At 51.5% G+C, this 13,919-nt stretch overlaps 1 protein-coding gene and 1 long non-coding RNA gene across 4 annotated transcripts in view; one reads left to right on the forward strand and one right to left on the reverse strand.

Annotated features, from left to right (window-relative positions):
- Window positions 1–13,919, reverse strand: part of SSBP3 (single stranded DNA binding protein 3) — a 166,442-nt gene that overhangs the window by 127,241 nt on the left and 25,282 nt on the right. The gene's annotated exons all lie outside the window — the stretch shown is intronic.
- On the forward strand, window positions 10,583–11,583 carry LOC147375387 (uncharacterized). Its single transcript, XR_015159870.1, has 2 exons — window positions 10,583–11,162; window positions 11,242–11,583. It is a non-coding gene; the product is annotated as an uncharacterized LOC147375387 (long non-coding RNA).

The following is a 13,919-nucleotide window of genomic DNA, read 5'->3' on the forward strand; positions in this document are numbered from 1 at the left end:
CTTCTTGGAGGGTACTTCCTCCAAAAAGACCTTCTCTAATTCCCTCTGTGGGCTAACTGTTCTTTCCTGGAGCCTGGAGCTCCAACTGTCGCTAACATCTCTCTGATGGCATATATAGCTTATTTACAGCTAATTTCGTATTCATGGATATTTATATAGTTGTTGTCCACACAACTCTGAGTTAGAGTACTAACTATATCCATTCTCATATCCTGCAACATGGAGCACAAACTCAGGTAACTTTCCGGAACCTTCTCATTCATACCTTACACTGGACTGCTACATGGTTTTCTTATAATCCTGCCAACAACACTGCGATACTCCAGACTGTTATCCTAAGTACACAGATGAAACTCGTGCTTCATCTCCCAGGATGGGTGAGTTAACCCAAGTTACAGTTAGTTAGTAGGCTACTATTCAATTCAGGTTTGCTGAAATTAAAGAAATCGAGCAGGTAAATAATGGGGCCTCCAGTCAGAACTGAATGGTTTTTAGGGCTCCATCAAGACAGATATTAATGCATGCAAATGCACAGAAAAAGGTCTAGGAGGAGGCCCTCCAACTGGTTAAACCTGATTACCAGAAGGAAGAGGACAGCAAGGGGCAAGAAAGTAGGGGGTTCTCTTTACTTCTTATTTCATAGACCTCTATAATTTAGCAATAATTAACACAAGAAGTACTTGGATATTACTTATGTAATTAAAAATAACAAGAGTCATGTTAAACTCACCTCCCACAAAAGACCTTGAAACCACTCACATTTAACTCTAAAAAACTTGAGAGGTATTCAGTTTTCCCAGACAGAAAGCAGGTAAGAACCAGCTTTGGGGAATTTCCTAGAGGCCTCGTGTTGAGGACTCTGAACTTTCAGTGCTGAGGGCCCAGGTTCGACCCCTGGTCAGGGAATTAGGGAGCTAGGATCCCGTAAGCCACGCAGTGTGCCCCCCACTCCAAAAAAATTTTAAAAAAGAACCAGAAACTTGGATTTAGACAAACTTGGCTTCCAGTCCCAATACCATGGCTCCCCTTACAGTGAGGGCTTCCTAGGCGGCACCAGTGGTAAAGAACCCGCCTGTCAATGCAGGAGACGTAAGAGACATGGGTTCAATCCCTGGGTCAGGAAGATCTCCTGGAGGACGGCAGAGAAGCCCACTCCAGTATTCTTGCCTGGAGAATCCCCAGGGACAGAGGAGCCTGGCGGGCTACAGTCCACGGGGTCGCAAAGAGTCAAACACAACTGAAGTGACTCAGCGCACACACATGCCTTACGGCGGAGAAACCTTGTTCAGGTTTCTAAACCTCTCGGAGCCTTGATCCCTCGTGGCGAAGGGAGCCTGATTCAATTCACGCTGAGATTCCCACGAGGCTCCACTTGAAGTCCTCCTGATCAGGTGCTGGGCATACAGGAGTATGGCTGCCTCCCCCTGACTGTGAAGCCTTAATCCCAGTCTACCCTAACCTACATCCATGGGGCACTCCCTCTCCAAAATGATCTACCTGGGCAAAAGAAAGAGGAAAAAACAAAAGAATGCTACCAACCACTTCTGCCTATAAAGCCCCCCCCCCCAAGACTCCCCTTCTGAGAACACCAGTCGTCACTGGGAGTCAGGCAAGAGCCAGGCAATAAAAGTGGCGACAGAAACCTTGTGGGCAAGGTCCCCGATGCCCCATTGTCTCTGTAGTCCAATCTGTGCCTCTCACGCAAGGTTTCTGGGATGTAAAAAGCATCCAGATAAATGGGTCTCCACCACCAAACTCTTACACAAGGAAAAGCATCTAAATCAATTAACATGGGGGAGGTCCCCACAGAGCCCTCCCCTGGAGACGAACATCAGGAGGGTGAGAGCACAAAGAACAAGGAGCCCTCCAGGGCCAGACAGGCCAGAGAGGTGGCACAGCCAAGGACACGAGGCCAGTTCTGACTTCCCAAGGGCCTAAGGCGCTTTGACAGTCAGCCCCTTCCAAAGGCACTCGTGAGTAGCTCTGCCAGGACAAAGTTGGGAAGCAGCACCCAGCTTGTGAAGCAATGTGCTGGCAGTTCTGACAGCCTTTTGTTTTTAAAGTGTGTTGTGTATACCATACGCCCCAAGCATTCCACATCTAAGAATATCATCACGTACACGTGCACAAACATTTTGCCACGAAGATGTTCATCACGGTTTGCCTGGTGGCTCAGTGGTAAAGAATCTGCCTGCAATGCAAGAGATGTGGGTTCAATCCCTGGGTCGGGATGATCCTCTGGAAAAAGAAATGGCAACCCACTCCAGTATTCTTGCCTGAGAGATCCCATGAGCAGAAGAGCCCGGTAGGCTAAAGGCCATGGGATCACAGAGTCGGATACAACTTAGCAACTAAACAATAACAACATGTTCATCAGAGTTTGTTTACAGTATGAGGAAACTGGAAAGAATCTTAATGCTACACAGCGAGGGACTGATAAATTGTCACATCCAAGAAGCAGAATACTTTGTGATCACTGAAAAAGATGGATACTATCTATTGACACGGAAGGGCAGAGGCTTACAGGAGCCCATTACCCAACAAAACAGATGCTTAGTGAAGAAAGACAGAAGGCTCCAAAGGATGGAGATACAGCCCAGGAAACGGTGAGCGCTACCTGGACCCACAGTTGTCCGTATCTCAAAAAAACTGGGGACCAACAGACAACCCAGTCATCTCTTAGCCTGTACTTTTGATTAAAGTTTTAGGATTCCTCAACCAGATGAGGTCCCGTGGTCAAATAAATGTCCGACACGCTGCGTTTCACTCTGTTTATCCACCTCATATATGCTATCCCACTTCTAAGATCTGCAATGCATCTTAATGCACTGGAAACTCTTGAGAAGTCCTACTCTAGAGAAACTGCTGAACCCTGCATTTCCCAAAAGGATCCAGCTGCAGATCCTTTACTGAAACATGTCCAAACATCTCACTGAAGAGCTGGGGAAGCCTGATCGCTTGACAGCACCCAGGATATGGTTGGGGGACCTGGGGACCCCCGTGACTCTCACTTCCTGAAGAATCTTCAGCCAAGTCATCTCCTTATCCTGGGCACAACCTCTCCATCTGGGAGTTGGACTAAACCACAGAGTGACCATGGGGGCCACGGGAGGAGGCATAACGGTTGGAAGCTTAGCAGGTGTGACCTTTGGCATCCCACACCCCTTAAACTGGTAGATGGCTCTGTCTTTCTGTTACACTATTTGGCCTGCCACCTAAGACTTCACTTAAAGAAAGGGATCTCCTGCTAAAAAGGGGGAAAAAAAAAAGTAAGTTAAAAAAAAACCACTGAAGTCTATGTCCTGTAAGGTCCCTCTAACCATTACAGCTGACTTTCTTTAAATCTGTATTTCATGTGGGAAAAAGTCCTCTCAAAAGGAGGGGCCGAGTAGAGTCAGGAAAAGGCGAGGGTTTGAGCTGAACTTACTGAAAAAAAGGCTCTGCGGGTTTAGGGTTGGGGATGAACCAGGGAGCCTGCCTGTGGGCAGGAAGGTGGGGGGCAGGGGTCACGCTGCTAGGGGAGATGAGACGGACTGTGCAACTAAGTGGACGGATGAAAAGGCATCTTGAAAACCAAGGTCAAGAACATCCACATGGTGGCTGACAGCAAGAAATCAGCTGATGTTTGAAGAGTTACGCGATCAAAACAAGAGAGCCACTCGTTAGGTGACCATGGCGCTCGGATTCTGTGGCTCAGCGTGGAAGAAGGGCTGAGGAGGAGAGGCGCCACGGTCACCTGTGCTCACAGTCCAGCTCTATGAGGGCAGCTGCAGAATCCAAGGTTCAGCTTGAACGAGGACTTCAAACTCAACCTTCAGCTCAAACCTGGTACATGAGGACGCTCAGGATGGGATTAGAACTCAGACTTGCCCAGCAGTCTGAGTACCTGACCGTGTCATTTTGACCAAGACAGGATTTCCAAGGATGGCGCCTGCAATGCCATGCCAGCCACACACCCACCCCCCAACTTCCTCATCTCTCCACCGCTCAGCATCCCCACATCCTAGGAGGGTCGTGCATGGTGTAAAAGGTCATCCTGGGGACCTCCGAAGAGAAATCAACATGTGGAGTGGAATTCAGAGCATCTGGAAGAGAAGGCTGCTCGCGCGTCTTCCAACGAGGCGGGTTCGATCACATTTCGGCAGTTGGCTGGTCCCCGCCGTCCATCCCCTTCTGGCTGGCCAGTAGGCACTCCGATTCAAGCGGCTCTTCTTCAGGCAGACACCACACACCCGATGAGATGTGCCAGGGCCCTCCTGGAAGCTGGCGCTTGGCTCCATCAGACAGGTACGGGGCTTCCAACTGGAATACAGTGATGCCGTGCCTCCAACTTTCACTTACCTGGAAATCCAAAGAGCCAGGAAACTCACACAACATCACTGGCCGACTTCCAGTCTGAAGTGTGACACCAATAACAAGGAACTCATCTCACATGCCAATGTCGTTTGACTGACAATGACTAAAATGCTGTATGGAAAAGAAACTCTGAACCTGGGTCAGGAGGAAAGAGTTACTGTGACCTACTTGTAATGCCTGACATGAGTGGGGAGCACCCACATGTATGCCAAGCATCTGCCGTCTGTCCCGGACACCAGAACTAGCCTTCAGGTTGGATTCTGACTCTGAGCTTCATAGGGTACTGGACATGTGACTCTGGAAAGTCACAAAAGTCACCTACCTGCTTTTCACGAACAACCCGGGATGATAAGCCTGGGCCTTTGCCCCCAGAGGACTGCTGGAGGGTGCCAACGGGCTCATGTACAGGAAGCTGTTCTTTAATGTGTCCAGCAAGGGGGATTATTATATTTAAGGGATTACAGTTCCTCTCCACAAGAGTGGCCCTAAGGCACTGCACGATCCTGAAGAGGCTTCTAAATCAACAAAGAATTAGCACGAGCATGGTAGCTACAAGTGGGGCCAGCCCTCGGGGAGACGAGCCTCCAGTCTCAACTGGGGACGTGCTCAGGGCCTGGCTCTCTGCTCCCACGCCCCAGGGGACAGAGCGCCACTGGGATCCCTGTGTCCTCGCTGGTCCTTCCCAGTGGTGCCTGGCTCAGGGCCATGGGCACATGCGGCCCAGAGACCGAAACACTCAAGGCCACAGGGCCCAGTTTACCAACTGAGGGAGCCAACCACCTCCTCCCAGCAGGGCTGAGAGGAGAACAGCAGTGATGTGTCTGCCAGAAGACTACCCCTGCAGGGGTTCCCCAGGGAGCGGGGTTGGGTAGCAGGCGACCCCAAGCTATGGACATTTCTCCCACTGTGTTGTTGTTATAACCGCACTGGGTCAAGCTGCGGGTAACACTGCTTTCTCTGGGCTGGAGCTGTTGTGTTCTTGGAAGACAGAGTAGCCCAGGGTCTGGACTGGGTTTAGGGCATGCTCACACACCCAGGGTACGTGCCCTGCTGGTGGAGCAGAGATGCTATCACGAGCTGAAGTGTCCAAGTGAGAGAAAGTGTGTGTGCACACCACGTGCCGCGAGCATGCTGCACCTTACACAATGGGTGTGCTTTAGAAGGATGTCTCAAGCCTTGGGTCTGTTGGTTTGTGTTTTTTTTTTTTTTGGCCATACCACAGGGCATATGGAATCTTAGTCCTTGACCAGGGATCGAACCTGCACCGCTTACACTGGAAGCATGGAGTCTTAACCACTGGATCACTAGGGAAATCCCAAGAAGGCCTGTTTTGCCAGAGCCTTCCCATGACGTAGCACAGGGTCAGGGGTGCAACACACCCAATTCAGAATCTCAGTGTCTTGTCAAGCACTGTGACTTTGGAGGCATTATTCACCCACCAAGCCGTTTTCTATAAAGTGTGGCTAAAATCACCCCTACTGGACTGATGAGAGGACCATCAGTAATAATTACTAATATCGAGAGATAAGACAGCATCATGAAAATGACTACTGTGTACAGGAGCTATGCGCCTCCCAGTGCTGTGCTGGGCACTCTGCCCACATTCTATCTAATCCAGCCCAAGTCCCACGGACTCTTGAACAAGGACAGTTGGCAGGGGCTGCGGAGGGGACTGCCTTAAGACTGAATATCGTCTACCCAGCAACCACAGCCTGGTCAAGGAACTGGAGTAGACACTCTCTGAATACACCCCATAGTGCACACTCTGCCCAAGAACCTCATCTTATTTCATGGACATGGGTTATTCTCATTTTACAGATGAAGAAACTGAGGTGGGCAGGGGGACTCCTCAGCCTGCCCAACTAGCGGGCCGTCCCATTAGCTAACAAGCATCTATCTGCCAACAACTAGTCCTGGGTCCCGTCGGGCAAGGCAGCGGCTCAAGCGGCCGCCAGTGTGTGTGGTCTCCAAAGTCCGGGTCTCGGAGGCTGAACACTCGTCTTCCATGCTGTGTGAGCCTGGAAAAGTTTTCTAACTTCCCTATGGCCCAGTTTTGGAACTACAAAACGGGATCATACCCACTTCCCAGAGTTGGTTATGGGAATTAAAGCACTCCAGGGCCCAGCACAGACTAAGAGCCCAAGAAAGGTCAATTGTCATCAACATCCACTGTCCACATCTTCCAGTATGAAACTCTGCATCTGCCTGGGATGCCCTCCCGTCCACTTTCTCTCTCTCTTGTCTTCTTTGAAGCTCCGCTGCCACACCCCCTTTCCAGGAAGCCCTCCCAGCCCCTGATGCAGCAGGCAACACCCCTTTCCGGATGTCAGACTCCGCCTGTGTCCTCCTCCCAGCACTGACTGTGACCTGCCCACTCGATCGTCAATTGATCTGTCCGCCCTTCTGGATGGCAACCAATCTGATCCTCACCCAGCTCTGTCTCCCCTGAGTGCCAAGCCTCTGGCAGGACCGAGATGACACTCAATAAACAGTAACCAACCCACCGCAGCGTTCCAATTCTTCTTACAACAGCAACTCCTTACTGAGCGCTCGGGGGTGTCAGGCATGGTGCTAAGCACTGCTCCCCTGCACTGCCAGTGGACACCGGGGCCTTGACCCCTGTTTTACGGATGAGTAAACTGAGGTTCAGCAGGACTAAGCAATTAGCAGAAGGCCACAGGGCTGGAGAACAGCTGGGCCGGGACAGGAGCTAAGGCTGCCTGAACCAAGCAGACCTTAACGTTAGCCTAGTCTGTCTCTAGCCGTCTTTGCTTCTCTTCAAATTTCCTTTGTGTGTATAAGGTGGAGGGAGGAGGGGTAGGAAGGCATCTTTTTGCACAAAGTGAGGCATCCCTGCATAGAATTTCCCCAGTACTGGGAACAATTCGTAGCAAGATCTGGGCCTGTGCACCGGATGACTCTGATGTGCCCCGGCCCTCCTCCGACTGTCACCAGCACTAACCCACTGACACTGACACCCAAATGCCACCTGACTGACTGACAGCCTGGCTTCCACCTTCTTCCCTCTTCCCCTCAAGGGCCCCCAGAACCAACAGGGGAAGTTGGTTGCCAATGGCAACGGCCCAGGGAGCAAGGTGAGACCTACCAGCCCACTGCTAAGGGCTGGAGGGAAATTTTTAACAGCCTCTGGGGCCCCTTTCCATCAATCAAAGCAGCCTCTTCCCTCCATGGGCCTCAGTTTCCACTTCTATATAAAGCAGATGCTACTCTCCCTGACTCTGGTTACAGAGCTGGGGGGTTACGGGAATCGCAGTCAATCAGGCCTCTGGGGTGGTCTGGATGGTTTAGATGGGCTGGCAAGTGTTTGGGGTTTTTGTTTTCAGCAAGTGTCTTTAAAAAAACAAGAGGGACTTCCCTGGTGGTCCACTGGCTAAGTCCCCGTGCTCCCAATGCAGGAGACCTGGGCTTGATCTCTGGTCAGAGAATTATATCCCACATGCCACAACTAAGACCTGGTGCAGCAAAAAAAAAAAAACCCACAGCAGACCCCTCCTCCACCAGCCTACTTATACCCAGAGGCTGCACATCTAGGTGTCTAAGCTGAGTACCATGGGCTGAGCCTGTTCCAGGGAAGACCGCTGGAGCTGGAGACAGGGAAAGCGGCTCCTCTGTCCACGGGATTCTTCAGGCAGGAATACTGGAGTGGGTTGCCATTTCCTTCTCCAACTGGAGCTGGAGTGACCACCAATTATTTTCATCTCCACTAGAGATGTCATCTCTACTAGACTGTAAGCCTGTGTGTGAACGTTGCTCAGTTGCGTCCAACTCTTACAACCCCACGAACTGTAGCCCGCCAGGCTCCTCTGTCCATGGAATTCTCCAGGCAAGAATACTGGAGTGGGTAGCCATTCCCTTCTCCAGGGGATCTTCCTGACTCAGGGATCAAACTCAGGTCTCCTGTATTGCAAGCATATTCTCTACTGTCTGAGCCACCAGAGAAGCCCAACTATAAGCGTTCTCAACAGGAACGACAGGCTACTACTGATGCCTCCCCTAAGAGCACTCAGGAGTTTCCAAGAAAAGCTGCCTGAAGGGCTCAAAAAGGCAATGGGCACGGGGCTGTGAGCCCACCTTTGGGGGGGTGCCAGGCCATCTGAGCAGCCTTCTGGAAGCAGCTAAGAGGCAGGGGAACAGGAATGTGTGCAGGCGTCCAGTGGTGTCTAGAGTCCGAGGCCAGAGTAGCCAGGTGGCTGGCACACCTGAGCTCTCACTCCTATGGCTACTCACCAGGAACCACGGGCTCCAAGAAGATGGTCCCTCTGGGCAAACACCCTGGGAAGGCTGCCTCATCCCACTGACCTTTGTTATTAATCCCCTCGGCAAGCCACAAAGGGCAGAGCCATCGATCCTTCCAGGCACCTCTGGTCAGGTCCCTCCCACCCTCCAGTTCATGAACTGTCCAAGCCTTTCCGGGATTGTTGTTGTTTAGTCACTAAATCCTGTCCAACTCTTTGCGACCCCGTGGATTATAGCCCACCAGGCTCCTCTGTCCATGGAATTCTCCCTGCAAGAATACTGGAGTGAGTAGCCATTGTCTTCTCCAGGGAATCTTCCCAACCCAGGGATCGAATCCACATGTCCTACACTGCAGGCAGATTCTTTACCGCTGAACCACTAGGGAAGCCCTTATCCATGCCCAATACCTAACATTTTCCAGAGTAAGATCTGGTCACCAAGCACCCTCACCCATCGTGTGATGGATGCCCACATTTCACAGGGGAAGAATCCGTGGCTCAGAGAAACCAAGCAGTCAGTGAAGCTGTACCAAGTGAAGCAAGCTTCCACATCCCTCTCCTCCATCCTCTAGCCAACCAGAACAACCCCACACTCCCCGCAGGGACCTGCCAGGAATAGCAAGCACACAACTTCAGCCCCTCAGGAACCCAGAGGGATTTGCAGCTGATGGCTCAAATACTGACCCCGCCCAACCCAATTCAGAGTGCCAGGGAGCTAACTGGCCTCCAGGGCATGAACTTGCTTTAAAAACGTTTTCAGTCTTCATTTAGTGAAAGAACTGTAGCCAGATCTTAAATACAAAGATCAACCTTGGGTATGCAAGGTGGGGCGGAGGAGGGACCCCCCCCCACCAAGGGAGATGTCAATAGCAATTTGGTACCCTACCTCCTCAGCACAACCTAGGAGTCTAATGTCACAGATAACCTTGTTCTGTGGCAAAACAAACAGGGGGGCAGACGATGCTGACCAGGCCTGCCCCTTCAGGTCATTTCACATGGCCCAGGAGCCTTCTGACAGGTGGTTCTCCACTTGTTCAAGGCCTGCTCTGTCCCTAAGTTCCCCAATGATGGGCAGGACCCTCTGGGGAACTTCACTTGAGTCTCATGACAGCCTGACCAAGAACTGTTACCACCATTTTCCTGATGGGGAAACTGAGGCTCAGGCAGGGAGACAGGCCTCCTGGGGGGCACTCAATACACAGACATGCTAGACAGAAAAGCCCAGAAGTGGATGACAGACCTCTGGGTGGCATTTACTTTGCTTTGGGGTCACAGCACACGTACTCATTCATTTACTGGTTTAGCAAAGACACATGGTGGACCCACCAGGTATTACTGTTTAGGGTCTGCAAGAGTGAGTCTCAAGCCCATGCCAGAACACGGGCCTCGGCCTTCTCTCTGTGGGATTCCCAAAGGCTTGGTTGAAGCTGTTATGGGACAGCCCAGCTACCAGCCGCTTCTGCTTTCCAGCAAGTGTCAAGCTGTGGGTCACAGGAAATAGGCCCTGGAAAACCAGCTTATGTGAGGGGACACCAGCCATGGTCTCCCTCCAGAAACCTCCAGTCTCTAGACGGAAAAGATGGTGAAGGCAAGAACTTGAGAGCTCAGGCAGAAACCGTTTTTTATGAAGTACCAGTTTTTCAAGAGAGACACACAGCCCTTCCTTTTGGACTTTATCTTGACTTGACAGACGGCTGCGGTGGCCCTGCCTGCAGTTGGGGACCAGGCGGTAAAAACCTCATCCACAGGGCACCAAGAGCAAGGCCACCCCTGGGCCATTAGAGGGGGCACAGGTGGTGCGGACGAGACTCAGGGCTCTGGCATGGGAAGGGGGAGGGAAGGGGAAGAAAGGAGAAAGGAGGAGGGGTCAGGAAGGAGAGGGGGAGGAAAGAGCCTTTGTGCTAGCCTCCCATCCTCCACCACAATCCCCAAGAGCAACAATCAGTTATGCAAATAGTAACCCCTCCCCCAGCCTGAGCCATCCACCGCTCCTAGGCCCTGCCCCCTCCCTCTGGGTCTCTAAACACACATGCTTTACACACACACACAGAGTAGGTTTGTCTCCACTGTGTGACTCTCTCACACACACACACACACACACACACACACACACACACGGCGGGGGGGCGGTTCTCTATTTTGTTTCTGCTGTGACTGACACACTCGCACACGCACGCGTGCACACGCATGCGGCGGGGAGCTTTGAGGCCTTACTTATTCAGAAAAGAAACATGCCCCTGACCCCTGCCCTCTACCCGCTCGGGTTAAGACCTTTAGTCTTTTGAAATTAATTTTACCTGGTTTTACCCCCGCCAACCTCTTTCTCCATTAGACTTTCTCACTTTGGGGCCAGGGACACCTAACCTTGGGACAGAGTTCACAAGTGCAAGAAGGGATCCACCACGCAAAGCCTCACAAAGTAACTGAACACATCGCCCATTTCCATTTTGTTTCGCTAATTCTCCCAAATGGAGTACAGTCATCTGAAGAGGAAAAACTGGCTTCAAGGTGGCGCCCTCCACACGAGGTCAGCTGGACCCCCGCAGCCAGGTGAGAACTTCCGGCCGAGCTGTTATCCCCCCTGCTCTCTTTTTCATGAGACACACTCTTCTGATTGTTTCAGTTTCAGATTATCGTCAGCATCTAAATTGGGAATCCCAGCTCCCCCACCACCGGCACACCAGAGGTGGATATTCAAAGCAGGACTTATTGACAAACGGCGATGCAAATCTGTCCCGTAAACCTGTGCACATATGACACATACACCGAGGCCACTGTCCACCCCAGGAGCTTCCAGCCCAGCCAAGAAGCAGGGGATGTGAGTGTCATCTGTCACCCGCAGCTCTGGGATGGCAAACAATGACCACAGCAATGACGACAGACATCTGTGGGCACACACAGAACCCAGCACCTGCTACATCTCTAGTTAAGCTTTTGCCAGCTTTGAAATAAAGATCATTAAAAGACAAAACCTCAATGTTTTCTGAGTCCTATCTATAGACTGGTTACCCTTACCAGCTGGGTACAGGGGCCCTAAACCAAGGACTTTTAAAACATTCCGCTCTGGGAATGCCAGCGGATGGACCACAGCGACTACTGGGGGGGTTGGAGGGGTTTCACAGACCTCACCTCACCCCATTACTGCGTTCTCAACAGCTAAAACTGCAACCTCTTTCCTTTTCCTCTGGAAAGTTCCCCCAATCCCAAAGCGCACGAGGGTCTTGTCTTTCCCCACAAGGGCTGCCCCCAGGTGTCATCTGATAAGCCCTCAAAGTCACTCTACAAACCAGAATGGCCAGAGTGCTCCAACCAGTCCAACCTCCAATGCTGCATTTGCTGAGTGCTTGCTGTATACAGGGCACGGTCCTGCGTTCCTCACATACTTAACCCTGAGAAGCAACCCTTAGGCACTGTTATCCTCTGATTTTGACAGATGAAGACTCTGAGGCTCAGAGAAACATCAGGGTCATGCAGGGACACTCAGGAAGGGTGCCCTCCCCACTCTCAAGCATCAGAACCGGGGTCTGCTATCTGCCGCAGCATTTCTAGCAAGAGAAACTTATGAGACAAATCTTACATATTCAACTGTCTTAACGTTATCATGGGTCCCTGTGGCTTCGGATAACATTCTTAGAGACAGAATCATACGTAAGTTTGAAAAACCGTATCTCAAACAACTGAGACGGAGTACAAGTGACACGTGTAAGAAAGGTGGGTCAGAAGATTAAAGTGGCTCTGGCGACAGCATTTAGAACACTGATGCCAAAAACGCCTGTGAAAACCTATAACAGCATTTTTTTGTGCATTTTGAATACAACATTTCAAAATTTACATGTTATCTTCTAAACGCAAGTAATTAAATTAGGAACTTAAACATTTTAAGTAGGGAAACCCACTCCAGCAATGATGAAGCCTCTCCAAGCCACCACAGTTCTGCTCTGCCTCACAGACGCACACAGGCTCCTGCAACCCTCTCTGTGGGCCTCAGGTCCCTCTCTCTCTCCAGCGCCCTGGGCCACACACCCAGGAAGCCATCAGGTTAGAACTCAGGCACTGGTGTTCCCATTTTCATCATGAAAAAATGGAATCAAGTCCATCCTTTCCCATACTCTTAACAAACTAAGTTAACAGACAGATTTTTTCAACTTTCAGTTTTTCTCCCCTGATCTTTGCTTACCCCCCAGGTGACTGCTAACGCTTGCTTAAAGATGATTAAGACAATCTTAAAACAAAAGTAGGTGTTTCGGTACCCAGAAGTGTGGGTTTGGCTCTTTTAGAGTTTGGCACATCCTTATTTTTAGGGATAAGTTCTGCACACAGAGCTCATGAGTAAGAAGGCCCAGGACCACTTAGAGCAGGAGAAAGAGGGGCTTCACCAGAGAAGAGAGTCCCCCAGCTACATTTGCAGCCCCAGACCTCTGTAACTAGGGCAGCAGGTCCCCTCAATTAACACAGCTCCCTCTGAGGGGGCTGCCAACAGCGAGCACCTAACTTCAAAACTAACCAGCCACCACCTTTGGGGGCCGGGGCCCTGTCTGGCTCCTTTGAGTCCGCGTGCTGACAGCCAGGCCAGGACCTACCAGCTACTTTTGTTTCATGGGGAGCAGAGGAGACGGGGGCCTCGGGCGGCTGGAGGCTCGAGTTAAGTTTCGCTGGTGAGTTTCGCTGGTGAGTGGCGGGGGACAAAGGAAGGAACCGTGGGGGGAGGGGAGGCCGCAGAGCTGGAGGGCTGGGACAAAGGGGACCAGAGACAAAGGGACAGGAAAAGGGAGCCCGCTTTCTCCTCTGAGGAAGGAACTCTCCACCGAGCCTAATATTTCACTCACACATCCCCAGGCAAGAAACGCAGGATCACCGGTTTTAGGAGGTGCTGGCTTCAGGTGTCACCCCGCCTGTCTCTGCAGCCCACTGGTTTTCCTCGGTCCCCTCTCCTTCCCCCACCCCACGCCTGTCCAGAACGCCTCCTCAGCCCACTTGTTCAAAGTCAGCGAGGCTGCCTTTGATCGGCTGCCTCTCTCCAGCCCTGATCTGCCACCCTGAAGAGAGACAAAGAATTATTTATTTGGAGAAAAGAAAAACCCTGCAAGTGTCAGCCAGTGACAGACATGACACCCTCTCTACAGGAGCGAGGCAGCAGGTGCAAGGTGCTGGGTTTTCTAGTCCTTGGGGGCTTTCGCCAGCAACACACTACCCCCTCCCTCCCCGGGTCCCCTATGCACCCTCAGCCGCTCTCTAAAATCCCACAGACCTGGTGGCCCTTTGGGGTTTTCCCCTTAAGACCACTGTCTATCTCAGCGGGAGGCCGTA

The sequence above is a fragment of the Bos grunniens genome, chromosome 3 (assembly GCF_055505025.1).
Source record: "Bos grunniens cultivar Pamir isolate PY7600 chromosome 3, Bosgru_T2T1.0, whole genome shotgun sequence".
Lineage (NCBI taxonomy): Eukaryota > Metazoa > Chordata > Mammalia > Artiodactyla > Bovidae > Bos > Bos grunniens.